We start from the raw sequence: 20,307 nt of genomic DNA, 5'->3' as shown, positions 1-20,307 counted from the left end.
CTCTGATGCCAATTTTTGTTGCCGCGCCCTTCTCCCTCACTCACCTGAGCACTACCTCTCTCTCTGCACCCGAGGAAGAAGATGACTGGAGGAAGAAGAAGGACACAGGGACACAAGTGTTTTCTGGCGCACGTACGCCACCCGCCGCACGAATGGCGTTCTCCTTTTTCCTAAGGACAAACTCAGCACAGTGTGCTTTCAATCATCGCATGGTCTACAGGATTTATACCCAGGCTGGCATGCACATGACTCAGCCCACCCCGCCCCACTGCGCCCACGTCCTGCATGCCTGGCCGCACACGTCCATGACACGCACACCGCGACCGCTTCCAATGCATCGCTAACCACCTACCTAGCTAGCTTAAATGCGACTGACCACCACGCGACGCTTGCTCCGCACTCCTCAGCTCCTGTGCCCGCATGCCAATGGGTCGCGATTGGTTCCAGTGCCCGACACGGCCACACCCGCGCGTCTGTCTAACTGACACACACACGCACGCACACCTACACCACGGTCCCGACGCGCCTGACGCGTCTAGTGCGCGCCCATACACGCACCAGCCGTGCCGAGCTCGTCGCCACGGCTTATTACACACAACATTTTACCCCCTCTGTTTTTCTTTCCCTTCCTTTCTCCCATGATTGGATAGGATGGTCTGGTATTTTTTTCTCCACCCTTGGTTCTTCGGTTCTATCAACTTCCGGTGCTGCTTCTTCTTTATTACTATCACCGTCGACAGTTTTTGCGTCAGGGAGAACTTCTCTGTCAGCCTCCTTTTCTACTTCATTATCTTGTGCATCTTGGTGGACATGTTCTTCCCGTTCTTCTTCCCCAAAGAGGTGTTATTTGTCTTCTTGGGTTTGGCTCTGACTCTCTCTTCTCTTCTCTTCTCAGCTTGTTCCTTCTCGTACCATGCATGTCCTTTGTGGTCCTACGTTCTTTTACCACTACGAGTTTCAATTCCGTTAGCAGGAACAAGATTATCTTTATCCAATTGAGCAAGAATTTCGTTCTCTCCCGGCCGTCGGAGAGCTGACGCACTCGCCGCACCTCCTCTCCTTCCCATGTGTGATGAGAGCGGTTGGATAAGGTATGTCGGGTGGGTGAGAGAAATAGAAGAACATTCGGGACGACTTGTGTACTGCATGAATGGAAAAGGCTGACGTGGGTGATCTCATTGCTATAGGATTCATGTTTCATAATCAATGGTCTATAAGACGGTCGGCGCCAAATCTGAAAATTCTGACGTTCGGAGAAATTCAATTCCGAACAGAAATCAGGGGGGTCACTCTTTAAAAAAAAATACACTAGGCACATAAACAATTTTACATGGTGAATATGTGAAATAAGTTTGCAGGTGCACATAAAAACTAAATTAAACTTGTTTCTCTGGCATATTAAATAATACTCCCTCAGTCCCAACATAAATATCTCAACCTTAGTACAACTTTGTACTAGAGTTAGTATAAAGTTGAGACACTTAGAGCGTGTTTGGTTCATGTTGTGAACAGTTCCTGCATCGCATACACTTCTCAACCCAGGCTGGTCGAGCAAAAATAGGCCCTAATGCGCCATCTACAAGTTGTTTGGTTGCCTGCATCTAGGGTCCCTGCATTAGGTAATACACAAGTGCACTTTGTTTGGTTGTCTGCATTGGCCCAAGCGGCACATGAACACGACGTTTGGTTGCATACGGCGTACATGGTATGCTTACCTTGTACCCTAGTTGGTGAGCTTACCCACAATGATCACACCTAGCACACCAACGACACAATACAACAATGGCAATCAACTGGGCGAAGATGATGAAGTTCTTCAGCTTCAGCCCAAACTGATGATCCAGCTTAGCACCTTCCATTTTGACACCTCCAACCTTGCCACTGTCAACACTGTTGACTCCATGCTTTCGCACCCAGTTGGAGTAAACTTGTTCTGCTGCCTACCTAGTCTTGAACCCTCTATGGCTGTTGTTGCTATACGATGCCACTTATGCACTGACTTCTTCTCATGAACTGTAAACCCCCGGAGCCTTACGGATGAACACGACATATCACTTGCCCTAGCAATGTACAAGAGCAAGAGTTGAAGCAGCAAATCAATGGAGCACACAAGTAGCAAGCAAAGTAGCACACAAACAACAATGGAGCAGAAGAGAAGAAGTAAAGCATGCATGATCATATGGCATGACAAGTTCTACCTAGCACTACCATGGTGTTATCCTACCACCACCACATCAAAAAGAGGGTGTCATCCTACCACCGCAAGTTCACCATCATTGTGAGGGGTTAGCACATTCCACCTCACCAAAATATATAGACCATCAAATATTTTTTCAGCGCTAGCTACACAAAATGTACGTCGTTATCATCATCGTCGTAGTAGTCGCCACCGCCATCGCCATCGGGGATCATGCACACTCACAGGAAGCACTACTCTAGTAGTAGTGCTTGCCTAGCCAGCTCCTGAGCCATAGCACCCTGTGAGCGTCTGCCATGGCAACGAACCCAACACCTTGGGCCTTGTTGTCAAGCAGGTGGCTGAGAGCTGCCATGAGAGCCTCGTCACTGAAGCCACCCTGCGTCATGATAGCGCCATACAGGTCAGGGTGGACGTCGAGGGGCTTGCACTCGTTGATGGTTGTTGCCACCTCCTTCACCGCCTCAGTCATGCTGCAAAAGACATTGTTCTCCTCCTCCATCATGCCTCCTCTCTTCCTCTTCCTATCATGGACGGGGTCAAATGTCTTGTCGAAGGGCTTGTCAGGGTCATCAAGGACCTCGACGTCTGGGGTCCCAGGGAAATCTGGCATGGGAGAACCAAGAGGCTCCCCCGATCCCATGGCATACTTCCCAGTTGCCAACCCGAAGGAGAAGATGTGCTACATCTGTATGTAGTTCTCTATGGGTGTGTTGAGGAACTCAGCGTCCCTTGGGTGGTCCTAAGAATGAAACACAAGTGTTTTTAGTTGTGACTAGGGGTAGGCAATGGTGGACAGTATGAAAAGGAAGAGGGTTGTGAGCTCACCGCGACATGGATGGCATAGTACTCTGCCAACAGAACTATGGAGAAAGTGTTTTCATCCCATGAGGCACCACTAAGGTCTCTCAACTTGGACACTTGGATCCATCGACCTCTCCACTTCCTTAGGTGGTTATACACCTGGGTGGCAGACACCTCCTGCCCACAGAAGTCGAACACCTGCTTCGCAACGGTGTTCAAGTGCACCTCCTTGAAGCCCTTGTCAGTCCTAACTACACTAGAGATGAGCTCACACATCTTGTTCAGCACGAACGTGGACATGAATGGCTGCCACTTCATGTTGTTCGACCTACCATCCTTCTTTGACTTTGCTGTTGCTACCTTGAGTGCAGCGGCAGCAGAAGTTTGCTCAACGAGCACTACTGGCACATAGACAGAATCAGACGCGAAGACCTCTGAATCAAGTGCCATCTCGGATATAGGCTGTGAGTCCTCGACAAACGATGGAGCAAACTGGCTGTCAGGCCGGACAAGGGTCTGACTAAGATTTTGCGTCTGCGTGGTCATGTCCTACAATCATAGCACGCATTGACAGTAAGCAAAGCACACAACATACCAGACAATCCATGAAAGCAGGAGCATACATGTACATGGTTCATCACTATCATACCAAGCACATGCTTCATCACTATCACACTAAGCACATGGTTCATCGTTATCATACCAAGCATACCGGACAATCTATGACCATCAACATACATCTACGCAAACAACATACTACAAATGGACCACCAATAGCTACAAATCACAGATCTAAGCACGAATCAACACAAGCACAAGGTTCAACTTCAAACTCTACTACTAGTTGATAACCCACAAGTATAGGGGATCGCAACAGTTTTCGAGGGTAAAGTATTCAACATAAATTTATTGATTCGACACAAGGGGAGCCAAAGAATACTCTCAAGTATTAACAGCTGAGTTGTCAATTCAACCACACCTGGAAACTTAATATCTGCAGCAAAGTGTTTAGTAGCAAGGTAATATGATAGTAGTGATAACGGTAACAAAAGGTAACAGTAGTAAAATAAATGTTTTTGGTATTTTGTAGTGATGATAGCAATAGCAACGGGAAAGTAAATAAGCGAAGAACAATATATGGAAAGCTCGTAGGCAATGGATCGGTGATAGAGAATTATGCCGGATGCGGTTCATCATGTAACAGTCATAACCTAGGGTGACACAGAACTAGCTCCAGTTCATTGATATAATGTAGGCATGTATTCCGAATATAGTCATACGTGCTTATGGAAAAGAACTTGCATGACATCTTTTGTCCTACCCTCTCGTGGCAGCGGGGTCCTTACGAAAACTAAGTGATATTAAGGCCTCCTTTTAATAGAGTACCGGAACAAAGCATTAACACATAGTGAATACATGAACTCCTCAAACTACGGTCACCACCGGTAAGTATCCCGATTATTGTCACTTCGGGGTTAATGGATCATAACACATAATAGGTGACTATAGACTTGCAAGATAGGATCAAGAACACTCATATATTGATGAAAACATAATAGGTTCAGATCTGAAATCATGGCACTCGGGCCCTAGTGACAAGCATTAAGCATAGCAAAGTCATAGCAACATCAATCTGAGAACATAGTGGACACTAGGGATCAAACCCTACCAAAACTAACTCGATTACATGATAGATCCCATCCAACCCATCACCGTCTAGCAGGCCTACGATGGAATTACTCACGCACGGCGGTGAGCATCATGAAATTGGTGATGGAGGATGGTTGATGATGACAATGGCGACGGATTCCCCTCTCCGGAGCTAGGGCTTGGCGGTGGCTCTGTATTGTAAAACGCGATGATTTCTTCTCTCTGATTTTTCTCTCATTGAAACTCAATATATGGAGGTGGAGTTGGAGTCGGAGACGCAACAGGGGGGCCATGAGGTAGGGGGACGCGCCCTAGGGGGGCAGGCGCGCCCCCCACCCTCGTGGCAAGGTGGTGGGCCCCTGGCCTTCATCTTTGGCAGATATTTTTCTTTTTTTCTGAAAAGTGGCTTCGTGAAGTTTCAGGTCATTCCGAGAACGTCTATTCCTACACATAAATAACACCATGGTAATTCTGCTGAAAACAGCGTCAGTCCGAGTTAGTTCCATTCAAATCATTCAAGTTAGAGTCCAAAACAAGGACAAAAGTGGGAAAAGTAGATACGTTGGAGACGTATCAACTCCCCCTAGCTTAAACCTTTGCTTGTCCTCAAGCAATTCAGTTGATAAACTGAAAGTGATAAAGAAAAACCTTTACAAACTCTGTTTGCTCTTGTTGTTGTAAATATGTAAAGCCGGCATTCAAGTTTTTAGCAAAGATTATAACTAACCACATTTGCAATAACGCATAGGTCTCAAGTTTACTCATATCAATAGCATAATCAACTAGCGAGGCATAATAATAATTCTCGGATGACAACACTTTCTCAAAACAATCATAATATGATATAACAAGATGGTATCTCGCTAGCCCTTTCTGAGACCGCAAAACATAAATGCAGAGCACCTTTAAAGACCAAGGACTGACTAGACATTGTAATTCATAGTTAAAGAGATCCAGTCAAGTCATACTCAATGTAAACAAACAGTAATGAATGCAAATGAGAGCGGTGCTCTCCAACTGGTGCTTTTTAATAAGTGGATGATAACTCAGCATAAAAGTAAATAGATAGGCCCTTCGCAGAGGGAAGCAGGGATTTGTAGAGGTGCCAGAGCTCGGTTTTGAAACAGAGGTGAATAATATTTTGAGCGGTATACTTTCATTGTCAACATAACAACCAAGAGATGGCGATATCTTCTGTGCTACACACATTGTAGGCGGTTCCCAAACAGAATGGTAAAGTTTATACTCCCCTTCCACTAACAAGCATCAATCCATGGCTTGCTCGAAACAACGAGTGCCTCCAACTAACAAGACTCCCGGGGGAAGTTTTGTTTGCAATTATTTTGATTTAGTTTGCATAAAGCATGGGACTGGGCATCCCGATGACCAGCCATTTATCTCGTGAGTGAGGAACGGAGTCCACTCCTATTGAGAATAACCCGCCTAACATGGAAGATACAAACAACCCTAGTTGATACATGAGCTATTCGAGCATACAAAACATGATATTTAATTGAAGGTTTAGAGTTTGGCACATACAAATTTACTTGGAACGGCAGGTAGATATCGTATATAGGTAGGTATAGTGGACTCATGTGGAATAACTCACTACTAGATATCCCGTTTTAGCCGAGGGTCCAATTACCGTCGGATATGTAAGTTCACCGTCAGATACACTTATAACCGACGATTCACCGTCGGCCATCTCCCGTCGGCTATGCTTCACCGGCCATTACATTAATAGCCGACGGTACTCTTAGCTAATATCTTTGCCCACGGTATTAAGCCGACGGTGAGCCATTGGATATCTTTAGGCCACGGTTGGCTCGCACTAGCTTGGCGTCTCATATAGTTGACGGTGCCCCGTCAAGTATTATTCTTCCGACGGTAACTCATTCCCGTCGGTTTTGTTAATAGTCAACTGTATGTTTGGCCCGTCGGGGTTAATTATAACTAAGAGTAGAGCCAAACCGTCGGTTAGTATGATTACCGACGGTGCATATAACCCTTCGGGGATTCCTTTAGTTGGGAGGCTAGCAAGCACTGCCAATTTACAAAGGCTCATTGTACGCATATTGTGTACCCAAGATGTTTACTACATTATAAGGCATAGTCACCCTGTGATCTTTTCTGCACCATAGGACAGTAGTGTGATACACCAAATTGCGTTCCAGAATATTCGCATATAAAATAGGTCTCAAGATTACACGACCATACATGACCCCAAAAACATATATTATATTTTGCAAATCTAAGAAAGTACTACAAGCCTAGTGAGTTCCATACGAATTACAATAACCCTAGTGATCCATCTAGGGAGTGTAGAATGCAAAACAAAATAGTAACTATGCATGATATAATGGTTCAGGTAATTTGCATAAGCTAAATTGCCCACAATCTTCAAAACTTCGCTTTGTTGCGTGACTTGAATAAGATTGTTAAACACTTAAACTAGTTACCATCATCGCCAGAGTTAGTATCTCATTCATCACCATATGGATCATAGTGTTTATCACATGAGATATCGCCTCCCTCGATGTCATAGGTGTCATCGTCATCATCATTCATGCAATGATTATTGTCATGACTCGGACCGCCTCCAGTATTGCTTCCCACCCCCCTATGAAATGATAAGTTGTAAGAGAGATGAAAAATGATGTAATGTAGTTAAATTCAATTGAGCCACAGGGAACATACTTTTATAGGGATGCTACGGGGAATAAAATTAATTATTCTATAACGTGCATGCATGGACTAGGAACTCAGCGTACATCAGCATTACTAGTGCTACACCAGTGGTTCGCTCCTTTTCAAACCATGCATCTGGGGAATAGAAACTAAATGTAAACAAGAACAATAAAAATAAAACTAGTTCACTCGTTTGCACCTTTTATCCACAAACTTATATACTAGTAATTTTGACCTTTTAATATAGTTCCCTGGTACATGTGATAATTTGTTTTTAGTAGTTAACTCTACGATTTAGCCAAGAGCAATGATTTATGAACTTAAAGTAAATCCAGAAAGTTACTAAGTCAGTTAAGTGCGGCACAACCATGACAAGCTTTTTCATCATCGGAATATGCACATATTTTCTCATCTTACTTCATTCCTGAATAACTAGTTGTACAAAGCGAAGCTATTACTAACTACTACTCCCTAGTAGAATTTCCACCATAGTTGTGTGAATTGTGCCAGTTTTGACATCTTAGGTCACAAAGATTTGAATAACTAGTTCTACAATACGGTCCCTAGTAGAACCCTTCAGCTTGCGTTGTCGCTCGGCCATCAGCACGCGCCACCGCTCGACCATCAGCCGCGTCGCCGCTCCCCCGTCAAGTTGCGCAGCTGCTCGCCATTGTCCGCCACTACTGCTAGCAGTACCGTTTCTGCAGAAAGAGAAGAATAAGAGACCAAGGCGAGAGGAGAAAGATTTTCCCTTAAAGAGAGGAAAGAGGCACTGATCTAGCACCATAGGTCACCGAGTGCTGCACGCCGCCGCCAGAACTGGCGAGAGACGGGATCTGGCTGGGTGGGCTTGGTTTTTACGGGAGGAGAAAAACGTCTCCACCAGCCTCCGGCCATGGCTGTTGTGGAGTGGAGAGGGGAGGTGTGGAGCCGATCTGAAGCTAGGTGGTGGGGGCGGTGAGGGGTGGAGGCGGATAAGGTGAGGGTTGGTCTGTGGCGGCGAGGTGAAGCTAGGCCACGACGACTAGCAGGGGGAGGTTGATAATTGCAACTGCGAGTTCGTGGCTTCGTGCCGCGTGGGCTTCATTTTTTTTCGGCTCGCGCCAGTGTGGGTTGAAACTTTCATCAGCCGCCCGTGTAATTAGACTTCAGGTTTTCTTTTTCTTATATTTGAACATTGATCGTATTAATATTTGATCAACTTAAATACAATGCAGTAAATTCAATGTGATGATGAAATATACTTTGCAACATTTTAAACTCGCGTATAATTATCTTGATGTTAATTGTATCCATAATGTACACTTAGGTAAAGTTAAATTCGCAAATATTGACAAGAATAATGCAGGACAAGGATCGTACATAAAGAATTGCATGCATAGCAGGACTCTTTTTTAATTTTTAATGCAGAACTCATGCTTTTTATAATTCATCATCTAAATTGCATGTAATAAAAACGTGGAGCCTGGAGTCCTTCTAGATCACAAAGGTGCATTAAGTAAATAAAAAACATGAAGATACACAACAAGTTACAGAAGGACACATAACTACAAATAAAAAATAGCAAATTAGACCCTGGATTTTACAAAGAGGGCCCTAGAACATTGATGGAACGATCCAATATATACATGCATATCCTCATCGTCGTCGAGGATGACACCACTTGGGATGACAAGACCTCTGTGGCTCCATGGCACAGACTCCGTGGAGAGTCTGCGTTGCCTCCCTTTTACCTCCTTGGTCGAGGGGAAGTTGAATGGGCGGCCTTGAGCCAGTAGATGTGGTGGTATGGTGGAGCAGGACAACAGCTGATCGCCGCAACAGACGCCGGGCCACTCCAAAGCAACCATGATGAACTCTATCCTGATCTAGAATTCCATTTCCCCCCACATCATGAGCCACCAGCCACTGCTCGGACATGGCGATAACACACTCCACTTAGCCGAAACGCCATGTGCCACATGGTAATGACCCAACCTAGAACTATATATACAAGACTATGTTGAGCATCTCCCTTATCCATTCGACGATGACCTTAGATCAGATAAGGGATTGGGCCTCTTTCCTCGTGATACTTCGTGTAAGTGCACATTCTTTCAAACATGTCATTTTTTTAAACCATCATATTTGTATTTTTTTGGACCAATTTTTTGCCATCCTATTAATGAAAAATAACATATCATGCACTTACAACATCCTAGAACTAAATTGTTGGAAGTTTAATTTTTTTTTGAAATTTTCTGGAATAAAACTAATGTTGTTCCAAATGTTTATCGCTGCCGTCTATTGAAACATATCACTGAGGGTTAAACTCAACCGTCGGTAATTGCTATACCCCGTCGGGTATTTAATCTAATAGCCGAGAGTGACATGTCGACCGTCGGTCATTTCCACTTATAGCTGAGAGTTTCGTTTTAACCTTCGGCTATTAAATGTCACCGTCGGGTATTACATGTAATCCCCGTGGGTATAGCCAAAACCGTCGGATATTACAATGAACCGTCGGGCATTAAGTTGGATAACCGAGAGTTGGATTTTCCCCGTCGGATAATTTAGAACACCGTCGGTTATTAGTGGTCATGCATGTGAGTTGCCAATAACCATCGGCCATTGCCTCCATCGTCGGTTATCACTGTAATGACCGACGGCCCGTCGGCTATTGGATTTCACCATCGGAAATATTGGGATTTCTAGTAGTGACTTCGGGGTTTAAGGGATTTGGATGCACAAGCAGTATTCCCGCTTAGTACATGTGAAGGCTAGCAAAAGACTGGGAAGAGACCAGCTAGAGAGCGAAAACAGTCATGAACATGCATTAAAATTAATCAACACCGAATGCAAGCATGAGTAGGATATAATCCACCATGAACATAAATATCGTGAAGGCTATGTTGATTTCGTTTCAACTACATGCGTGAACATGTGCCAAGTCAAGTCACTTAAATCATTTAGAGGAGGATACCACCCTATCATACCACATCATAACCATTTCAATAGCATGTTGGCACGCAAGGTAAACCATTATAACTCATAGCTAATCAAGTATGGCACAAAAAACTATGATCTCTAATTGTCATTGCAAACATGTTTATTCATAATAGGCTGAATCAGGAACGATGAACTAATCATATTTGCAAAAACAAAAGAGGTCAAGTTCATACCAACCTTTCTCATCTCAGCCAGTCCATCATATAACATCATAATTGCCTTTCACTTGCACGACCGAACGATGTGAATAACAAAAATAGTGCACGTGCATTGGACTAAGCTGGAATCTGCAAGCATTCAATAAACAGGAGAAGACAAGGCAATATGGGCTCTTTTGTTAGATCAACAATAATGCATATAAGAGCCACTTTAACAATTTAATTATGGTCTTCTCCTATCGACCCCCAAAGAAAAGAAAAGAAATAAAACTATTTACACGGGAAAGCCCCCAACAAGCAAAAGAAGAACATGAAATGTTTTTGGGTTTTCTTTTTAGTTACTACTACAAGCATGGAAATTAAACTAACTAAAGGCTACAAATAATTTTTTTGGTTTTTCTTAAGGTTTATTAAACACACAAGAAGAAAACATAAAAAGGAAAATAAACTAGCATGTATGATACAATGAACAAGTATGAGTACCGACATCTAGCAATGAGTGTGTAAACATAAATATAATGTCAGTGGGAAATACATACTCCCCCAAGATTAGGCTTTTGGCCTAAGTTTGTCTATGGCCACGTCTGGCCGGGCGGATATCCATAATAATAGTTGGGGTCGTACTGCGATGAAGAAAAGGAAGACTCCGATTGCCACTGGCTGACAATCATCTCCGGATCCCATTGATAATTAGACTGTCGTGGAGGATCAACTTGTGGTCCTGGCTCTGGCTCCTCAGCTGGTGCAGGGTTCCGGTAGGCATGTATAGCCTTCAACGGAACAAGGTACGTGCCTGAAGATAAATCAAACAAAGAAGGAGCAGGCAGGGTAATAGTCTCAGGATGATGTTTGTTAAAGAACAATTGATATTTAAGTTCTCCTTCCCTATTCTTAACAATAAAATCATGTGCCACCATACTTTTATAATCTAGATAAACACGAGGCATCACTTTTTCTTCCTTTAAAGCATGCCTAATAGGTATGTTAAAATGTGTAGCTAGACGTGAAGCATAGATGCCTCCAAAGATGGGGCCTTTTGTATGGTTCAGACTTAACCGTTTAGCAATAATGCCGCCCATACTAAAAGTGTTATCACCATATAAACCTTGGAGCAAAATAATAATATCAGGGATACTAAGGTTTCCACAGTTTCTGCGACCAATTAAGCAACGACTAGCAAATAATGCTAAGTAACGTAAAAGAGGGAAATGTATGCTAGTGATTCGTGCATCGGAAACCTTCCTTGTTTCCCCTACAATGATAGTATCAATAAATCCCCCCACAATCATCACGATGTGGTTCTTCTGTCTTGCTCTCAAAAGGGACTAGACAAATCCGACAAAAATCATAAAGTTACATCTCCTTATGCTCATCATATAAATGAAACTCCACCATAGGTGGTGAGTTCCTAGAATGAAAATGAAAGTTTTGCACAAAAGTATTTGTGAGTAAGAGATACTGATCGCATTGGTCGTGGAGGAAAGCGGTGAGGCCTGCATTATGAGCCAAGTCATGAAAATCTTCATAAATCCCGGCGGCTCTCAAGAAATCCTCGGAAGGCCATTCACACGCCCGAACCTCCATGGTGCGAGGCAGATTATACTTAGGCTTTTGTGCCTTTTCCTTCGAGCTTTGGCTCGATGAGCCCCTCAAAAGTCTCCTCATCATTTTCTGAAAAATTCTGAAAATTTTATTAACTTCAAAATAAAAGTAAACCAAACTCAATAATATTGATAGCAACTACTCCTACAAGTGCCTAGAGCCTATATCATGCATCAAAACTACTTGGAACCATATAAATTTGACATGCAAGCTCAAGAACAAGCTCACCTAAGCAGCAAATATTTGCAATGAATAAAGTACTAGAAGACAAACTAATTGGACCAATGGAGGAGTCACATACCAAGGAACAATCTTCCCAAGCAGTTTTGTGAGAGGTGCTTTGAGCAAGGAGATCAAAAATGGCAGCAAAACGAGCTTGGACTCGGGTTTGAGCTGGAAATTCATGTTTGTGGGAGGAAGATGAAGTGTGTGGGTGCAGGAATAAGTGGAGGAGGGCCACCGTGGGCCCACGAGGCAGGGGGCGCCCTAGAGGGGTGGGCGCGCCCTCCACCCTCGTGGGCAGGTGGATGACCCCCCTGGTGTGTTCTCAGTTCCATAAATCCTCAAATATTCTAGAAAAAAAATCATATTTAAATTTCAGGGCATTTGGAGAACTTTTATTTTTGAGGTATTTTTATATTGCACGGATAATCAGATAACAGACATAAAATATTTATTTTATTTTATTTAATATAAATAACAGAAAGTAAAAGGAGGGTATAGAAGGTTGTGCCGTCTAGTTTCATCCATCTCATGATCATCAAAAGGAATCCACTAACAAGGTTGATCAAGTCTTGTTAATGAAGTCATTCCGAATAACATGGAACCGGAGAAATTTCGAATAACACTATGTTACCTCAACGGGGATATGCACATCCCCAATAACAAGAATATCATATTTCTTCTTGACAGTAGGAAGGGGAAATTCAAAACCTCCAAATATAATCGATGGAATTTTTCCAATAGAATTGATACTGTGAACTTGAGGTTTGTTTCCTCGGAAAGTGTACCGTATGCTCATTACCATTAACATGAAAAGTGACATTGCCTTTAGTGCAATCAATAACATCCCCTGCAGTATTCAAAAAGGGTCTTCCAAGAATAATAGACATACTATCATCCTCGGGAATATCAAGAATAACAAAGTCCGTTAAAATAGTAACGTTTGCAATTACAACAGGCACATCCTCACAAATGCCGACAGGTATAGCAGTTGATTTATCAACCATTTGCAAAGATATTTCAGTAGGTGTCAACTTATTCAAATCAAGTCTACGATATAAAGAGAGAGGCATAACACTAACACCGGCTCCAAGATCACATAAAGCAGTTTTAACATAGTTTCTTTTAATGGAGCATGGTATAGTGGGTACTCCTAGATCTCCAAGTTTCTTTGGTATTCCACCCTTAGAAGTATAATTAGCAAGCATGGTGGAAATTTCAGCTTCCGGTATCTTTCTTTTATTTGTAATAATATCTTTCATGTACTTAGCATAAGGATTGGTTTTAAGCATATCAGTTAATCGCACATGCAAAAAGATGGGTCTAATCATTTCAGCAAAGCGCTCGAAATCCTCATCATCCTTTTTCTTGGATTGTTTGGGAGGAAAAGGCATGGGTTTCTGAACCCATCATTCTCTTTCTTTACCATGTTTCCTAGCAACAAAATCTTTCTTATCATAACGATGATTCTTTGGTTGTGGGTTATCAAGATCAACAACAGGTTCAATTTCTATGTCATTATCGTTACAAAGTTGAGTATCATTATGCACATTATCATTAACATTACCACTAGTTTCAGGTTCATTACCAGATTCAGTTTCAGCATCAGAAATAGAAATATCATTTGGATTCTCAAGTGTTTCAACAATAGGATCACTAGAAGCATGCAAAGTCTTATCATTTTTCTTTTTCTTCTTTTTAGAAGAACTAGGTGCATCTATATTATTTCTCTGAGAATCTTGCTCAATTCTCTTAGGGTGGCCTTCAGGATACAAAGGTTCCTTAGTCATTCTACCAGTTCTAGTAGCCACTCTAACAGCATAATCATTATCTTTATTGTTCACTTCATTGAGCAAATCATTTTGAGCTTTAAGTACTTGTTCTACTTGAGTGGTAACCATAGAAGCATGTTTACTAATAAGTTTAAGTTCACCTTTAACATTAGCCATATAATCACCCAAGTGTTCAAGCATATTTGAATTGTATTTCAATTGTCTACCAAAATAAGCATTAAAGCCTTCTTGCTTAGCCATAAATTTATGAAACTCATCTAAGCATGGGCTAGCAAATTTACAAAATGGGATTTCAGCTTTATCATATCTATAGAGAGAATTTACCTTTACTACCTGTGTCGGGTCATCAAGACCATGAATTTCTTCAATAGGTAAAGGATTAAGATTATATGTTTCTTGAACAGGCGGTAAATTAAGACCATGTATTTCTTCAATAGGAGGTAAATTCTTAACATCTTCAGCTTTAATACCTTTCTTTTTCATAGATTTCTTTGCCTCTTGCATATCTTTAGGACTGAGAAATAGAATACCCCTCTTCTTCGGAGTTGGTTTAGGAATAGGCTCAGGAATTGGCTCCGGAGGTGTCCAATTATTTTCATTTGTCAACATATTATTCAATAGAATTTCAACTTCATCCGGTGTTCTTTCCCTGAGAACAGAACCATCACAACTATCCAGGTAATCTCTGGAGGCATCGGTTAGTCCATTATACAAGATATCAAGTATTTCATTTTTCTTAAGAGGATGATCAGGCAAAGCATTAAGTAATTGGAGAAGCCTCCCCCAAGCTTGTGGGAGACTCTCTTCTTCAATTTGCACAAAATTATATATATCCCTCAAAGCAGCTTGTTTCTTATGAGCAGGGAAATATTTAGCAGAGAAGTAATAAATCATATCCTGGGGACTACGCACACAACCAGGATCAAGAGAATTAAACCATATCTTAGCATCACCCTTTAATGAGAATGGAAATATTTTAAGGATGTAAAAGTAACAAGTTCTCTCATCTTTAGTGAACAGGGTGGCTATATCATTCAACTTAGTAAGATGTGACACAACAGTTTCAGATTCATAACCATGAAAATGATCACATTCAACCAATGTAATTATATCAGGATCAACAGAGAATTCATAATCCTTATCAGTAACAAAGATAGGTGAAGTAGCAAAAGCAGGGTCAGGTTTCATTCTAGCATTTAAAGATTGCTTACTCCATTTAGCTAATAATCTTTTGAGTTCAGTTCTATTTTGGCACGCTAAAATAGCTAAAGAAGCTTCTTGATCAAAGACATAACCCTTAGGAATAACAAGTGATTCTTCATCATCACTTTCATCAGTATCATCGGATTCAATATTTTCAATCTCTCTAGCCCTAGCAAGTTGTTCATCAAGAAAATCACTAAGTGGCACAGTAGTATCAGGCATAGAGGTAGTTTCATCATAAGTATCATGCATAGCAGAAGTGGCATCATCAATAACATGCGACATATCAGAACGAATAGCAGAAGCAGGTGTTGGTGTCGCCAGCTTACTCAAAACAGAAGGTGAATCAAGTGCAGAGCTAGATGGCAATTCCTTACATCCCCTCGTAGTTGAGGGATAGATCTTGGTTTTTGGATCTCTCAAGTTCTTCATAATGATAAGCAGATATATATCCCAAGTGACTCAAAGAATAGAGCTATGCTCCCAGGCAACGGCGCCGGAAAATAGTCTTGATAACCCACAAGTATAGGGGATCGCAACAGTTTTCGAGGGTAAAGTATTCAACCCAAATTTATTGATTCGAAACAAGGGGAGCCAAAGAATACTCTCAAGTATTAGCAGCTGAGTTGTCAATTCAACCACACCTGGAAACATAATATCTGCAGCAAAGTGTTTAGTAGAAACGTAATATGATAGTAGTGATAACGGTAACAAAAGGTAACAGTAGTAAAAGCAATGTTTTTGGTATTTTGTAGTGATGATAGCAATAGCAACGGGAAAGTAATAAGCGAAGAACAATATATGGAAAGCTCGTAGGCAATGGATCAGTGATAGAGAATTATGCCGGATGCGGTTCATCATGTAACAGTCATAACCTAGGGTGACACAGAACTAGCTCCAGTTCCTTGATATAATGTAGGCATGTATTCCGAATATAGTCATATGTGCTTATGGAAAAGAACTTGCATGCCATCTTTTGTCCTACCCTCCCGTGGCAGCGGGGTCCTTACGGAAACTAAGGGATATTACGGCCTCCTTTTAATAGAGTACCGGAACAAAGCATTAACACATAGTGAATACATTAACTCCTCAAACTACGGTCATCACCGGTAAGTATCCCAATTATTGTCACTTCGGGGTTAACGGATCATAACACATAATAGGTGACTATAGACTTGCAAGATAGGATCAAGAACACTCATATATTGATGAAAACATAATAGGTTCAGATCTGAAATCATGGCACTCGGGCCCTAGTGACAAGCATTAAGCATAGCAAAGTCATATCAACATCAATCTTAGAACATAGTGGACACTAGGGATCAAACCCTACCAAAACTAACTCGATTACATGATAGATCCCATCCAACCCATCACCGTCCAGCAAGCCTATGATGGAATTACTCACGCACGGCGGTGAGCATCATGAAATTGGTGATGGAGGATGGTTGATGATGACGATGGCGACGGATTCCCCTCTCCGAAGCCCCGAACGGACTCCAGATCAGCCCTCCCAAGAGGTTTTAGGGCTTGGCGGTGGCTCCGTATCATAAAATGCGATGATTTCTTCTCTCTGATTTTTTCTCATCGAAACTCAATATATGGAGGTGGAGTTGGAGTCGGAGACGCAACAGGGGGCCCACGAGGTAGGGGGCGCGCCCTAGGGGGGCAGGCGCACCCCCCACCCTCGTGGTAAGGTGATGGCCCCCCTGGCCTTCATCTTTGGCAGGTATTATTCTTATTTTCTGAAAAGTGGCTTCTTGAAGTTTCAGGTCATTCCGAGAATGTTAGCTCCTGCACATAAATAACACCATGGTAATTCTGCTAAAAACAGCGTCAGTCCGGGTTAGTTCCATTCAAATCATGCAATTTAGAGTCCAAAACAAGGGCAAAAGTGTTTCAAAAAGTAGATACGTTGGAGACGTATCACTAGTCTAGCCGACCACATGCGTGAACATCTAACCCTATCACAAATTGCAACCGCAGCATAGCAATCAACCATATGAGCTCACAGATCAGACCACTAGTCAACCATGCATCTAGATCAAACCCTAGTTGCAGCTCAGATATTGCTAGAAGGAACAGAGTGAAAGGGAGATTGAACTCACAGAGGCCATGGCTGCAGCTCGAGGACGAGGGTGGGGGGCAGTCGTAGAAGATCACCGCCGGCCGGTGAAGGACCGCCGGCCGATGAAGATGCGCCGCTTACCTACTCGTCGGTGCTGATGCGTGTCGGCGGGGAAGCTTGAAGGGAGGGAGAATGGTGAAGGGAGTTGTGGTGGTGAGGCAGGGGGCTAAATAGGGGCGGAATCGTCGGGAGTTGAGCTGAAATCCTTCCGGCGATTTTTCGGCGACACGGGTGAGCTCGCGCCATCTCCCTGCTCGCACGAGGAGAGAAGCGCATCACCCTCCCCTGCTTCGCCCGAGCTAGGCTCGCGAGCTACTGCCGATTCGGGCGTTGCCCATGGGCCTAGCTTGGAGCCGCTTTAAGTTTCGTGCCATGCGGGCCGCAGAGTAAACGCAGGCAACCAAATGGACCAATTTCTTCCCGCGCGGGCTAGGCTGGACGATATGCAGGCAACCAAACACGCCCTTATTTTGAGACTAAGGGAGTACTAAATACAAAGGATCAGTACACTGGTGACCAATGGAGACACTGCTACGCACCCATCATGACCTTGAAGGCTTGAACTCATCAAAGCAACTACTCCATCTCCATTCAGATCAAACCTGCGGATCCTGGCGCAGCACTCCTCGATGCCCTCCTCGGACCCCAGCCTGGCGAGCATTCGCATCAGACTCGCTCGCGTGATACACCCTTTGCCCTTCACCTCGTACATCGCGAACACCTCCCTCAGTCCCCGGCACCGCTCTTCCTCCTCTTCTGTCTCCGGCCGCTGCACCAGCCGGAGGAACTCCTGCTCGTCCAGCAGTCGGTATCTATCAACATCGGCCGATGCCACGAGCGCCTCGGCGTCCTCCGCATACACATCCTAGCCCAGCACCACCTTCATGCACAGTCGCAGCTCCGCTACCGAGATCCTGCCATCGGCGTCGCGGTCGAAGGAGGCGAACACGCTGCTGAAGCGCTCGGACGTCGCGGCGTGCACCATCTTCGCTTGCTTGCTTCGCTGATCAACTAAGATTCCGCGCCGTGGTAGCAGTGTCTATATAACCAATAACGTATGGTCTACATTGTATAGTTTTTTATTGACATACAAACTATATTTTATTTGTTAATTTCATGGTTAAAGTTTGACACTAAATCCGAGGTGGACCAATAAATCAGATCCAGAGTAAGGGCATCTCCAATGGGGAACCAGTCCGTAGACATGGATGCGAGAGGCGGCCATCCAACGCTGCCTACATACATTTGGACAACAATTCGAACTAAGCGAACGATATTTGTTCAAACACGTCTGGATTTCAGATAAACATGATGGATTCCATATAAACATGACGGATTTCATTATATTTCGCACTTACTTCAACTAAAAGCGGTGCTCCTTTGGCTCTGCGGATATAATTAATTTGCCTAATCTATTATCGCCGGATCCCGTTCCCTGTGTTTGGCCATTAGCCCCGAGAACTGATGCTTTTCCTTCTCCAGTTCCGCCTCAGCGCTCTCCAGCTCCACCTCCGTAACCTCGGCATCCGGAGCCCTGGAAAGTGAATCTATCCGCCTCCATATTGCTGCAAAGTGGCTAATCGGTCGACGATATTGAGCCTACCAAGCTTGGCTTCAACGGGAGGGGAGGCGAGCGGCGGCGACCCATCATGCCCTACTCTTCGTTGTTCGGGTTGCGTCCGCGAACGTGCCGGTTTCGTGGTCGTGTCGGTGGGGTGCGGCCTCGCTGGAGCCGGCGATGTCCTTCGCCTCGTCATCTATCGTGCCCCACACCTTGTCTGCCGCCTTGTTAAACTCCTTGTTGGCGGCCTCCAGTTCCGCCTAACACTAGTTGTATCGCTAGCAGGCGAGGTGGATCTCGCAGGCAGAACAGTAGGACTCGAGCAGCTTTGCGTCCGGTGCAATAGTCCTGTCGGCGCCAAGCTTTTCCTCCGCCTGCTGGTGCTCCTAGAGGAGCAGGTGGTGGTAGGAGGCGTCGGCCTGCGATTTCCGGAAATACTCCTCCCGCATAATGTCCATGTAATGGCCACGGGCCTCACTAAGGGTGGCACGGCGGAGGAAGAGGGTGGCACAGACGAGGAGGGTGGCGTCGGCTCATCATCGACCGCGCCCTTCATTGGGGCTTCGTCATTCTCCGACAGCAATGGTGTCCATTTTCTTCTTCTGGTCTGTTGTAAGTCCGTCCCAGAGAGCTTTGTAGCGCGAGAAAGCCATGGTGGGAGTGTTGAGGAGAGTAGAGAGGGATCGGAGGTGGGTGACTGCGGCTATGGCTGGGGCAACAGTTCATATAACAACGATGATCGGTAGAGGAATAGATGGGTGGTGATACGTCTCCAACGTATCTATAATTTTTGATTGTTCCATGCTATTATATTATCTGTTTTGGATGTTAATGGGCTTTATTTTACACTTTTATATTATTTTTGGGACTAACCCATTAACCGGAGGCCCAGCCCAAATTGCTGTTTTTTTTGCCTATTTCAGTGTTTCGTGGAAAAGGAATATCAAACGGAGTCCAAATGGAATGAAACCTTCGGGAGCGTGATTTTTGGAACAAACATGATCCAGGGGACTTGGAGTGGACGTCAAGAAACAATTGAGGAGGCCACGAGGCAAGAGGGCGTGCCTACCCCCCCTGGGTGTGGCCTCCACCCTCATGGGCCCCTCGTTGCTCCACCGACCTACTTCTTCCTCATATATATATTGACATACCTCGAAAACATCCAGGAGAACCATGAAGCCCTATTTCCACGGCCGCAACCTTCTGTAACCAAGAGATCCCATCTTGGGGCCTTTTCGGAGCTCCGCCGGAGGGGGCATTGATCACGGAGGGCCTCTACATTAACTCCATGGCCCCTCCGATGATGTGTGAGT

At 44.0% G+C, this 20,307-nt stretch overlaps 1 pseudogene; it reads right to left on the bottom strand.

Annotated features, from left to right (window-relative positions):
- Window positions 1-2,435: 2,435 nt before the first annotated feature.
- On the bottom strand, window positions 2,436-18,418 carry LOC119273143 (annotated as a pseudogene).
- Between the last annotated feature and the right edge of the window lie 1,889 nt (window positions 18,419-20,307).

Source organism: Triticum dicoccoides, chromosome 3A (genome assembly GCF_002162155.2).
Source record: "Triticum dicoccoides isolate Atlit2015 ecotype Zavitan chromosome 3A, WEW_v2.0, whole genome shotgun sequence".
NCBI classification, from domain to species: domain Eukaryota; kingdom Viridiplantae; phylum Streptophyta; class Magnoliopsida; order Poales; family Poaceae; genus Triticum; species Triticum dicoccoides.
This window is presented reverse-complemented; position numbering and strand designations above follow the sequence as displayed.